General features: G+C 35.2%; 1 protein-coding gene across 1 annotated transcript in view; it reads right to left on the reverse strand.

Annotated features, from left to right (window-relative positions):
* The window catches only part of rab3gap1 (RAB3 GTPase activating protein subunit 1), a 308,505-nt gene that overhangs the window by 208,524 nt on the left and 86,271 nt on the right, over nucleotides 1-13,710 (reverse strand). The gene's annotated exons all lie outside the window — the stretch shown is intronic.

A 13,710-nucleotide genomic window follows, 5' to 3' on the forward strand; every position in this document is an offset into this window, starting at 1 on the left:
GCCCTGCAAGTGTTCAAACCCCCTGCTAAATTACTCATTTCACTGGATAACATAAATTACATCAATACATAGTAGAGTGGTCTACTGTAGTGTATAATAATAATGGTTCAAAGTAAACAATCACAGATGTCTACAGAGAGGACTCTAAGATAGTTAATGAACCCTGAGGGAAAGGTAACATTGATGACAGAACTATCCAAAGTACATTAAACCTGTTCAAATAAAACCATTTGAACCTGTAGCATAATTGTTTGCCCCTTCTCTAACAGACAGGCTCACACAATAATTAAAGCTGTATAAAAAAACAAAAAAAAACAAAAACAATAATAATTTATTTATTTTTTGGGGTGGTGAGATCAAATTTAGATGTGCTTGAGCTTGAGCTAACCCTAACCCTTAAAAAGTATCTAAAATTGCCACTGCTTCCAATATCATTTAGACTCTCAGTTTTACTTCTCCTCATGTTTTTATTAACACTTTAAAATACATGCAAGGGTGAACACAACGGCCATGGTTTGTTCTTGGCTGTGGGACTTTAGTTGCATGTCACACCCTTCTCTTTTCCCTCGTGTCCCACCTCTCTATACTGACTCACAAATAAAGACAAACATGCCACAGAAATACATGCAAACAGTTGGTCAGTGGAATTAAAACAACTCATCAACAGAGGATATGGAACTACATGTATTACTAACATAGACTATACTTTTTCATGTAGCCTGCAGTATTTAAGAGGTTAGGTTCACATCTTCATTGAACAATGCTGCTGCTGTGTTTTTATTTTAGCAGTGAATATATTGAAATATAATACAGACACTGTATTTCATATAAAGTTATGAGGTTCCTTTATTTTTTGTAATTGTAAGGGGGGTCCGCCAAAGTTGACAATGATAAAAACATCCCAGTCCTATTGGCTGCTTGGGACTTGGGAAATATGTGGCTTAATATTCATGTTATGTCTCAGACATTATTATTATCATTATTATTATTATTGTTGTTGTTATTATTATTATTATTGTTATTATTATTATTATTATTATTAGTAGTAGTAATAGTAGTAGTAATAATAGTATTAGTATTAGTTAGTATTATTAGTATTTTAATATTATTACAATTATAATAATACAGTACATGCAAAGACACCTCTTTTTACTGAACTGCAGTGGCGTGCACAGATAGACAGTAGGTGGTGCTTTAGCACCTGCTCTTTGCCCTCTGGACCAAGCAAGTGCCTTTTTTTTAACAGTGTACTGTATGTGGTATGTTGACATGATCATCTATAAATGCTTGATGATTAAAAGCGTGTGATAATAATGCCCCAATATGCGCCCTCCACCCTTTTTATTTACTAATTTCAGCATAATGCCTATAAGGAGAGGGTAAGAAAAGAAAAAAAGGGAGTAGCAGGCAGCCCAGGGAAGCAGCTCTCTGCTCTCCTGGATAAAAGCATCCACCAGCAGCAAGGAGGAAGAGGAAGATGAAGATGAAAGGTCAGGGTCAAGACCAGAGTCATGTTAACTGTTTAGAGCCTTTTAAAGCTCAGATTTTAAAGTTGAACTGTTCCTTTAATTCTATTGAAATATCTTAAAAGCTGTCCACATTGTATTTTAACTACACAAAGTGGTTTGACGGTACTAAATCAGGCATGAAGCTATATTAGCTAATTTTATTATTTTGTACCAACCATAAGTTGCTTCTATGTTACTTGCAGTAATCTTGTTTACCTTCATAGGCTATTATTAAAACTATTATTACTCTATTCCAGGCAGCTAGAGCAGGGAAGCAGCTCTGTGCTGTCCTGCAATAGGCTATCTACTAGCATGGAAGATGAGGGAAATAAATCACATAATGCTATAATATGGCAGCCTGCCCTTAGTTTTCACTGAGCACCTGTCCCCAAAATGTTTGTGCACACCACTGCTGAGCTGGAATGTTATTTACTCACATCAACTGTGAAACAAAATTAGAACTTTTTGGTAACACTATATTTACAAAAAAAAAAAGAAGCCTTCAAAGTGAAGGACACCATGTCTAGTATGAAACATGGAAGAGGCTCAGTGACATTTTGGGGTTGCTTTGCTTGTTGCTCTTCTTCATCTTTAAAAACATTGTAATCCATGTTATGTCATGGATTTATGATGGCACAGACTGAGATCCCCCTGTCATCATTTAGACATGTGCATTGTTTTAATGTTTATCAAAAATGTTTCTGTTACGTAATAAACTAATCGACTAATAATTACAGTTCTGTATTCAACCGACCATCACCCCCCCCAACACATGCACAATATTGAACTATTTATGTTATTTTATTACATATGTTATTAAATACAAAAATTAACTAGAGTAGAGAAATAAATTAAGATAGATAAATGACATGTAGTATGTTAACACCAATGTAAATTGCACAAATCCTTCACCACACAAAGATAATGTGAATAAATGAAATATAGTATGTAAAACATACTTTTGCATTTATTATTTTATTTATTATATTATTATTATTTATTTATTGCATTTTCACATAACCCAATAACTTACAGTACATGTAGCTATAATGGTTCTGTATTAATTTTATAAATGTATTACTATTTATTTGGAAACAGCAGTTTATGTTGTGTGGCCTGGGATCATAATCATCACAGGTCAGTCTATCCCCCGCCCCCCTCCCCTCTTGCTTTTCCTCTAAGAGTGAGACTCACACACAACCTGCTCACAGCCTCTGCAGTCGCAAGTTGATCCCCCTCCCTTTGCCTTTTCTTCTGACACACACAACCTGAATACATGACTCTCAGCAGCAAGTTGACGTGATAGTAGGGGCGCCTCATCGCCCACTGCACCAACTTTATGTGGAAATGAGCGGTATTAGTCTAGACATTTTTTTTTTTTTTTTTGGAGGACGCACTTTTTTTCTTTTCTTTTTTTTTGAGAGCGCTCGTGCGCCCCCAAGTAGATTGCGCCCTGGGCGGCTGCCCACATTGCCCATAGCAAAAACCGCCACTGCATGTACATATTGGCGGTTGGCGCGCATGGCGCAGGCGCAGTGGTCATTTTCTCGCCCTGCGCACACGTTGTCTAACAAATGCACTTGCACCAGTCTGTGTGTCTGTGGGAGGGTTGGTAACAAAATGAGGTGTGGTCAGGTTCATTGGTGGCGCTTTGATATTTTGAGGCAGAGGAAAGCGATTACTGACCAAAAAAACTTGTCTAAAGTCACTGGTGCATATGTTACTGTTATTTAAGGGACTGTAGTGAGACAGCAGGTGGAGCTGTCTCGCTGCAAAAAGACTAATTATGGGCTATTGGACACACCTGTGAGACGCCAGGTAGAGAGCCAAGATTTAGTAAAGGGGTTCAATCTGTGGTGAGACTGAGCTGTGTGGACGTCTTGTTTGTTTGGCGGCTGGGACCCTTTGGGCTGGGGAGGGGCGCTCGCAGTTGGTTAGGGCTGCCGGCGCGAAGATAGGAAGGTAGGGGAGCCGAACCTGGGTGAGGAAGGGAGGCTAGTTGCCTCCTTTAGGTAGCCAGGGCCGGGGCTTTAACAGGGCTGCTAGCCGCCGTTTTCCACAGCGTTTCCCCATAACTTCATCAGCGGTGCTGCGGTGACTGAGTGTAACTGGGTGCTTGGGGGTTGAGACCTTTCGGACGCGCCGCCCAACGAAGTGTTGTTCCCCCGGGGAGTCAGACGGCGCATCAAGCGAAGACCCCGGGGGGACCGCCAGTGGGCGAGTTGAGTATGTGCTGTGATTTTAAAAGCAGTGACTGCGGTCACGCCATCCTCACTTCAACTTTCGAAGGTGCGTCTACATCGTCTGTACGGTAGCGCTCCTTCATGCTGCATTCAAGTACACCTCGTTAAAAGGGACTCCATTGGTAGAAGTGCACCTTGCTGCAGTGGGAATCGTTATTATATTACATATATTAATCTGTATGTTAATCTGTATTTATTGCTGGTTTATTTAATGATCCAAACCATATATTAATCTATATATATGATCTACATATATATTAAACTCTGTGACGTTCTTGTTTTATTTATTGCTGATTTATTTAATGATCCAAAGCACATGATAAAAAAATTGTAGCATTTTTCTTTTTTTTTTTTTCTTTTTTTTTGTGGGGGGGGGGGGGGGTATGTATATATGTGTATGTGTATACATGCATGTGTATTTACTGTATGTGTGTGGGTGTGTGTGTGTGCGTACACTATATAAATATTTATACTTGATTAAAAAAAATAATGTGCCAATTTTTAAAATTCATAAAACATCAAAATCAAATTGTTTTCTGGGAACTCCACCACACCCTTGTTCTACATCTCACTGACTACCACTGTGGTGAATTTCAAGTCATTTCACTGTAGCATTTTGAAATAATCCCCTCTTGAAATCATCATCTATATGCGCTAGACGGCAAAAAGTGCCAAATTAAAATATTCATAAAAAATCAAAATCAAATTGTTTTCTGGGAAGTCAGATACTCCCTTGTTCTACATCTCACTGACTACCACTGTGGTGAATTTCAAGTCATTTCACTGTAGCATTTTGAAATAATCCTCTCTTGAAATCATCATCTATATGCGCTAGACGGCAAAAAGTGCCAAATTAAAATATTCATAAAAAATCAAAATCAAATTGTTTTCTGGGAACTCCACCACACCCTTGTTCTACCTATCATTGACTACCACTGTGGTGAATTTCAAGTCATTTCACTGTAGCATTTTGAAATAACCCCTTCTTGAAATAATCATCTATATGCGCCAGACGACAAAAAGTGAAATTGCCACCAATACACACTGCATGAAATATTATGCAGGTTTTAAATTCAGTATTCATTTTAAAAAAATCATATTTATTCTATATTTGCATTTAATGGCTCTTAATGTTTTTAATAAAAAATTTTATACACAAAATTTTAGACTGTTTTCTCAGTTCTTCATTTTTAGAGCATTTTTATTGCTTTGTCTTTCAATTTTTCATTTTACTATTGTGTTTTTAAAAAAGTATGTATGTTTGTTTTTATTTCTTTGAAATATTTCTCTGAAATGCTTTGTCTTGTGTTCTTGTAAAGCTACGTGAGTTACCATCATAATGAAATGTGCCATACAAATATAGCTATCTTTTCTTGCCCACTTCACCTTACAAGATGGCCTACACTGTAAAAATTAAAACATATATATTTTCCCAAAAAAATCTTTACAGTAACTGTATATAGTTAACTTTATTTCAATTTATTAACAATACATTAATTTGTAGATGATGTTGTTGTAGTATAGTAACCCAATTAAGAGCTATACCTAACTTGAGAATAATTACATAAAATCAATTGATTTGATTTACATTAGCCTATCTAAATTGACTTGTTTTTATGAGTGCATCCACCTTTTGACCTATGATGACCTATGATGACCTTTACTGACGCAGCACATTTTCAGCCTTCATTTATTTGGGCAACCTTACATGTTATATTTACAGTTCAAATGTATTGTGGCACAGCACTTTGACACAATTACTGAGAATGTAAGAGTGTTTAGCTAGCTTGGTCAATATTCTTATACTGAGTGTAGTTAGGAAATTATAAATCAAGCACCCACTACTTCCTAGTAGAATTGTAGTGTATGAAAGGAGAAAACTGTATGATATCCATTGCTTCTAAGGGAGTCCACCAAGGTTTATCATAAAGTCATGGTAGCACTATTAGGTAGAGGCAGCTCACTCACTGTGTTTAAAAAGAAGCACTATTGCTCTGTCTTCAATTATAATCTATTATAATTTCAACCTACAATTATTAAGTAATCCAATTAAACTGTTGTATAACTTTAATAATAAGTTAACAAACAGGCGTGGTGCATCCATATGGAGATTATCACCTCAGCGGTATCGGCGGTCATTTGGCAGATAATTCTCCCATTTCTTGTCTGAGTACTGTAATGAGTACAGTAATAAAGGTGTTAAATGTCCCAATTAAATATTATATATGATTAAATTATGAGCAGTTATGAGACATATTTGTGATTTATATGAATAAATTTAAAGGCTCAGGGGCGCTGTAAGGCCAAGAAAAGTTAAAATGATTCTGAGGGCCCGTGACTGACAGGGGCCCTAAAAATGATCAGATGTTTTTTTTTTAATTATTGTTATCATGTCATCATTCATCATTTACAGACATTAAAAGAATATCTTACATTGTAATCATTTTTAAATCAATGAAACCCTGCTTTATAAGTGTGAAATGGTCCAATCCAGTTGAGGGAGCCTTGGGTTGTAGAGTTGTGGTTACAGCAATTGCACATGGTTGGTGTGCCCTGGTGGTGGGGCCCGATGTGACTCTTTCATGGGGCCCAAAATCCCTAGCGATTACCCTGTATAGGCTAGATATGTGAGGCCTCTGGAGAGCTAGGCTAGGCTAGGTAGAAAATAACACAAAAAAGTATAACCTTGTTTTGTAAAAGAGTTAATGCAACACAGCGCATTTAGGCTAAAACAAAAAAAAAAATACTTATTGTAACTTGATCATACTGGATTAATACTGTTTTCAAAAACCCAAAGTAGGCCAAAATCCATATTAAATTAACTGTATACAGCCTATAATTAATATATCCAATACCTGTGTGAATGTACAGTACGGTGTAAAAAAGAAATTGGAACACTTTCAAAAATGTCCACAAACTCCCGGTGGTAAAATGTGTCTCCTCCTACTCAGGTTTCATATTTCCTGTGTTTTGTCTCTGAGGAGCTTTCAAATGTGCTGACTTTAAATAGACACCAAGCACGGCAACAACAACAAAAGTATGACCCTCATTAACGGATCAATAGAACCAAAATGACCCAATACTCTAAATGGAAGATGGGTTTTTATGGAACCAATCACTTTACAGTTTTTGATCAAGTCTTTTAAAAATGTATTAGATATTTTGGCTTTGATTATACTAAAAGAAAATAGCCGTGAAGACTTAAGAATCATTCTTACTGGCATATTTCAAAAATGCATGGGGTGTCCCAAAACTTCTTCCATCACTTAATGTAGCCTATACCCTACACTACAGCCTATAGACTGTAGGTATATCTAACTTCTCTGAAAAATAAATATTATAACAATGACATTTACTTACATCTCCTGGTACAGTCCATTAGGTCCATCGTGATTTGAAATACTACATTTCAGTAATGCAGCATGAAAGTGAACCCTGTAATTTAGCCACTTTCCAATAATACTTTGTGGTCAATTATACTAATCATCATCAAACCTTTATTTTTTATATAGGGCTTGGAGGTTTCCATAATTTTAGATGACGAATAGTTTACAAGAGTAATGCAAGACAACAATATCAATATAACAGAGGCAATTTGTATACATGTACATTGATTAATATTAAATGTATATATTACATATGTACAAACATGGGAAATAGCTTAAATGTGTATTTTAAAATGTGAGACATATATGATAATTAATTAATAATCTCCATTATTTAAATAAGTAATACATTAACGTCATAGAATCAAAAACAGTACATTGTTACATAGAAAGCATATTCTAAACATATTCTTTTTTGGTGATTTTGTGTGTGATTATTTCAAAATGCTACAGTGAAATGACTTGAAATTCACCACAGTGGTAGTCAGTGAGATGTAGAACAAGGGAGTATCTGACTTCCCAGAAAACAATTTGATTTTGATTTTTTATGAATATTTTAATTTGGCACTTTTTGCCGTCTAGCGCATATTGATGATGATTTCAAGAAGGGATTATTTCAAAATGCTACAGTGAAATGACTTGAAATTCACCACAGTGGTAGTCAGTGAGATGTAGAACAAGGGGGTATCTGACTTCCCAGATAACAATTTGATTTTGATTTTTTATGAATATTTTAATTTGGCACTTTTTGTCGTCTAGCGCATATTGATGATGATTTCAAGAAGGGATTATTTCAAATTGCTACAGTGAAATGACTTGAAATTCACCACAGTGGTAGTCAATGATAGGTAGAACAAGGGAGTATCTGACTTCCCAGAAAACAATTTGATTTTGATTTTTTATGAATATTTTAATTTGGCACTTTTTGCCGTCTAGCGCATATAGATGATGATTTCAAGAGAGGATTATTTCAAAATGCTACAGTGAAATGACTTGAAATTCACCACAGTGGTAGTCAGTGAGATGTAGAACAAGGGAGTATCTGACTTCCCAGAAAACAATTTGATTTTGATTTTTTATGAATATTTTAATTTGGCACTTTTTGTCGTCTAGCGCATATTGATGATGATTTTAAATAGGCATTATTTTAAAATGAGAGGTAGAACAAGGATGTAGTGGAGTTCCAAGAAAACAATTATGAATCTTTTAAATTGGCACTTTGTTTTTAATTTGTTTAATCAAGTATAAATATTTACATAGTGTACACACACACACACACAAACACACACACACACACACACACACATACAGTGAATACACATGCATGTATACACCTACACATATATACATACACCCCCTCACTAAAAAAGAAAAAGAAAATGCTTAAATTCTTTAATCATGTGGTTTGGATCATTAAAGAAAATCATCAATAAATACAACAGGGACGTTACAGAGTTTATTTCAGGGATTTCAGCAACTGAAAACAAAAATATATATTAATATAATATAATAAAGATTCCCGCTGCAGGAAGGTGCACTTGAATCTAACAATGGAGTCCCCTTTTTTTTAATATTTTATTTTAACTTTTTCATTTTAACAAAAATACAAACACGAACACCTCAGTAAAGCATCTGTATTGACCATAGGATCTGTTACACAGAGCCAACGAATGGAGTCCCTTTTTAACGAGGTGTACTTGAATGCAGCATGAAGGAGCGCTACCGTACAGACGATGTAGACGCACCTTCGAAAGTTGAAGTGAGGATGGCGTGACCGCAGTAAAGCAGTGTGTGGTGTAAGCTAGTCTATTGTATCTAGCCCTTTTGTGGTGTGAACTGAGCTGAGTGTTGTGCATTTTATGTCCTGGCTATTTGGTCTAATGTTACCTGTCTCAGCCGGTGCTCCTGTGCATTATTATTTATTATTATTATTATTATTATTATTATTATTATTATTATTTTATTATTATTATTATTGAAAAGGAAATAAAGTTTTGTAATTGTCTATATAACTGCTTCCTGTGTCCTGTGTGTGGGTAACTAAATCCTCTGACAAAAACCTTTACTGGTTAATTGCAGGTGGTGGCAGTATTCGCCTGCCCGGTTTACAAGGTTTACAGGACGAATTATCAAGAGTCCAATATGCTCCTATATACAGTAGGCGGGTATATAGGCGCAGACACTGTGCTTGTTACACACGGACACGCAGCAGCACACAAACATGCAAAACATTACAAATAAAAGGATCATAATATTTATCAGATTTAATTAATCTTAAAAAATTGAGAGTCCTAACAGTCCTAACAACCTATGAAAGTCTGTAGCCTCTGATGCTGCACAGAGCGCAGTGCCATTACACACAGCTGATCACTGTTTATTAAATCAGCTGATGACACCTGAGGCCTGTACTACGAAGCTGGATTTTCTCTTATCGAGGTAACTTCAGGGTTAACTCTGGGTTTTCCGTACTACGAAGCTGGATATCAAGCTGGATATCAACCATAGACTGTATATAAGATATCAACTCGGTAAATCAACCCAGGGTTTTCCAATCTGGATCTCTGCGCGCTCACATAAAGGGGAGGTGTTTGCAGCGTCTGACCAATCACAAACATGCAGAAACCCTGCAGAGCAGCCTACTTTACCCTTTACCATGGAGGAGCAGACAATTATTCTTCATAAATATGAAGAATTCAAACATCATCCAGGCCAAAAGCAACACTGTTGCAACACTGATGCAGCAGCAAAAGCCAGGAAGGAATGCTGTCAGAAAATTGCCGACTCTCTTAATGTGTAAATTCATGATCATACAATATTAATTTATTGGTCAATATAAACGGACAGCACTCTGATCACACAATGTCACTTTTAACCTATTATGCGCTTCAACCATTTGAGTGAATGATGTCAAACCAACTGTATAACATACAGAATAATATCCCTCATGTGCCTCAAGGCTTATTTTACAAATATATATTTTCGTCAATTTTTTACAATTACAATAAATAAATACAGTTATTATGCTCCCTGACACTTTGATCTCAGGATGTCAAACCTACAGAATAATATCCTCATGTGCCTCAATGATTATTTTTTAAATATATATTTTGGCCAATTAAAAAATTGCATCATTAAAAACTCTTTCTCTCCTAAGCGCTCCTCTCACGATCCACGCACCAATGTTGATAGGATCTTTTAAGAATGGGCAGGTCATTTTCTAAGAGAGCTGATTGGTCAGGAGGTGGTGCTTTTATACTCATTGATCTCTTATCCAGAACATAACCTGCTCCGGAGCAGGTTAGCCGTTCAGCATAAGTTACCATGGTGATTTACCCCGGTAAGAAGTGAACCAGCTTCGTAGTACGGAAAACCCAGAGTTAACCCTGAAGTTACCTCGATAAGAGAAAATCCAGCTTCGTAGTACAGGCCTCAGGCTGCTGCAGTATAACTACACACACCTCTACACTCATCACACTGGTTGGTTATATCTCTATATTCTTTCTTTTTATGAATTAAATGTGAGGTTAGCCATCAGCCAACTTTCCTTCCAGCAAAAGTAACTCATGTTATATTATTGAAACACATAGCTGGTAGGCCTAAATGCGCCGTTATAATAACAATTCGCCAATGTGACAGCGCTCCTTGATATTAAAGGATAATTACCGGTTTTTACAACCTGGACCTTATTTCTAGCATAAAATATGATCATTTACTCACCCAGACAACTTTGGTGTTATTTGGAGTCGTTCGGACAAAATTAGCTCCAGTATTGCCGTGTATATCTGTATAATGCGAGTACACGGGCACCGAAGCGCAGCCTCTATATAACGCATTATCTGCTGCAAAAGTAGTTCATAATATTTTGTTATGTTTTTTTAAACTTTATTCATCATCAAATAATGAACAATTGTAAAAGGAACAAACAAACAAAACAAAAACAGAGCGACAGACATTCCAAAACATGACATAGGCACACATCGAAATGATAAAAGGACACACATTATCAAAACATTTTAATAAATAATATGTAGTAGATAAATAATATAAGACCCATAGAAATGACAAAATAAATAAGTGAATAAATCAAATAAATAAAGAAATATGTCAAATAAATAATAAAAAGGAAATAAAAATAAATAAATAAAAATAAAAAGATAAAAAATATATATAGGGCAAGTTAAAAAGGCAGACAAGTTCACTGAAATAATCTAAATAAAATTCAATAACTGACAAACATTTTTTATTGGATTCAACATATAACAGAGACTCAAAATATATTATTAATTCAATTAAAAATAATGGGAATGAAAGGGTTGCCTTGGACATTTTGACTTTATTCATATGGAATTTACCTAGTAATATGAAGAGATTAATTATGTTAAATTTATTAATGTGAGAGAAGGAGCCAAAAATAATAATTTTCTCATCAAAGTGATACCTAACTGTGGTTTTAGCTCCTAAAAGAACTCCTAAAATGTTCCAAATCTTTCCAAAAGGTGATACAAAATGGACACTTATAAAATAAATGGATAATATGTTCTCTATCTTTTTTACAAAAGTTACAGCTGCCATCAATGATGTATGCATTAGTAGGATAGATGTTATGTAATAGCTTGATATGTAATTCTCTAATTTTGTGTGAGAAATTAAAAATTTAAATGGGACAAGCCAAGCTGTACTCCAGTTTAAATCATTAGTTCCAATAAGTCTTTCCATGAGGAGTTATTTTCCTTTTGTTATAAAAACATCTTCTAATATGTTTATTTGTACATTTGTAACTAATAAATTGGATTCCATCTAAGAAAAGTATCTGTTGAGGGTTAATAACCCCGTGTAGATTACTACAGCCTTTCATTAGCTCTTTCAAATCATTGAGGATAGAACTAACTATAAATCTATATTCCTTGGGTTTGATGGGAAATCATATGACCTTCGTTATTAAAAAGATCCTTTAAAAGTATTACGTTTTTTTCAACCCAATTTTGACAATAGAGGGACGTATTTCCTTTAGTAATATATTCATTATTCCAAATTCTGGTTTTATGTGGAGAAAAATGATGTGAGTAACACAATTTCCATGCTAATAAGGCCTGTTGATAGAATTTGAATAGACTGAGGGGAAGTTTGGATACATTATAATTACATCTTAACAGAAAATGAAGACCTCCTTTAAATATGTTATGAGGAATAAAATACCATATTGAGTCAGGAGCAATCAAACACTCTTTCATCCATTTCAGTTTAAATGTATAATTTAAAAGTTCAAAGCCACCTTCCTCCCTGGATCCAGACATGATTTCCTTCCTCAGGTAATGGTGTTTGTTCTTCCATACAAAGTTGATGAAAATGTTATTTATGAGTCCAGGACAGTGAGGGAGAGAGCAGGATAGACAAAACGTGAAACTCCTTCCGCTTTAGTTAACAAAATTCTTCCTATGATGGAAAGGTATCTTTGTAGTCACATGTTTAAGATGGATTTGGTTTTGTGTAGTTTTGAGGAGAAGTTGAGAAGCCGTTCCATCGGGTCCTTACAAACATGAATTCCCAGGTATTTTACAGTTTTTAACAGGTATGTTATGTAAGCTTCTGTCCCCAGTTTGAAATAAACACAGAATTTCACACTTGGATTTGTTTAGTTTTAGGCCCGATGCAGCTGAAAACAAGTCTACTAGAGATATAGCATGTTCAATCTGTTGTTTATCCCTTAAAAATGAAGCCATGTCATCCTCCAGAGTTATTTTTATCTCTTTACCAAAATATAAAACCTTTAAGAACAGGATCATGGAGAATGTGCAATAACAGTAATTCAACAACAATCAAAAATAAAAAATTTGAGATGGGACAACCTTGACGAACAGATCTCATGACAGGGAATCTTTGTGTAGTATATGGGTATAACAAAACACCGCTGTCAATATTCTTATAAAACATTTCAATTGCTGAAACAAAATTTGGACCAAAACCAAGAAGTTGGAGCGCTTTGTATAAGAAGTTGTGTTCTACAGTATCGAATGCTTTATAGAAATCGAGAAAAACTACAAGGGCTTCAGATTCAATATAGTTAGAGTAATCCAAGAGGTCAAGAACAAGTCTTATGTTAGAGCTTATGTGACGGTTGGCCATAAATCCAGTTTGAGTTTCACCTATAATCTCATTAAGACCTCTTTTTAAGCGTTTGGCAAAAATTAAAGAGAAAATCTTATAATCACAATTTAAAAGTGTGATGGGTGTCCAGTTTTCAATTAGTAAGTGGTCTTTCTGTGGTTTGGGGATCAGGGTTATCAAGCCCTGTTTCTTAGTTGTTGACATTTCTTTCTTATCCAGACATTCACGAAATAATTCTATTAAAGGGTTTTCAATTATGTTCCAAAAGTGAAGCTAAAATTCAACAGGAATCCCATCTACGCCAGGCCACTTCCATTTACTCATAGATTTAATAGCCTCTAAGATTTCAAGTTTTGTAATAGGTTCCTCACAATCTTTTTTAAATTGCGCAGAGATAGAGGGAGTGAATGACTGAATTAAACTAAAACATGTCTTACAATCATTGATTTGACAGTTAGATTTGTAAAT

This window comes from Scomber japonicus, chromosome 11, assembly GCF_027409825.1.
Source record: "Scomber japonicus isolate fScoJap1 chromosome 11, fScoJap1.pri, whole genome shotgun sequence".
Lineage (NCBI taxonomy): Eukaryota > Metazoa > Chordata > Actinopteri > Scombriformes > Scombridae > Scomber > Scomber japonicus.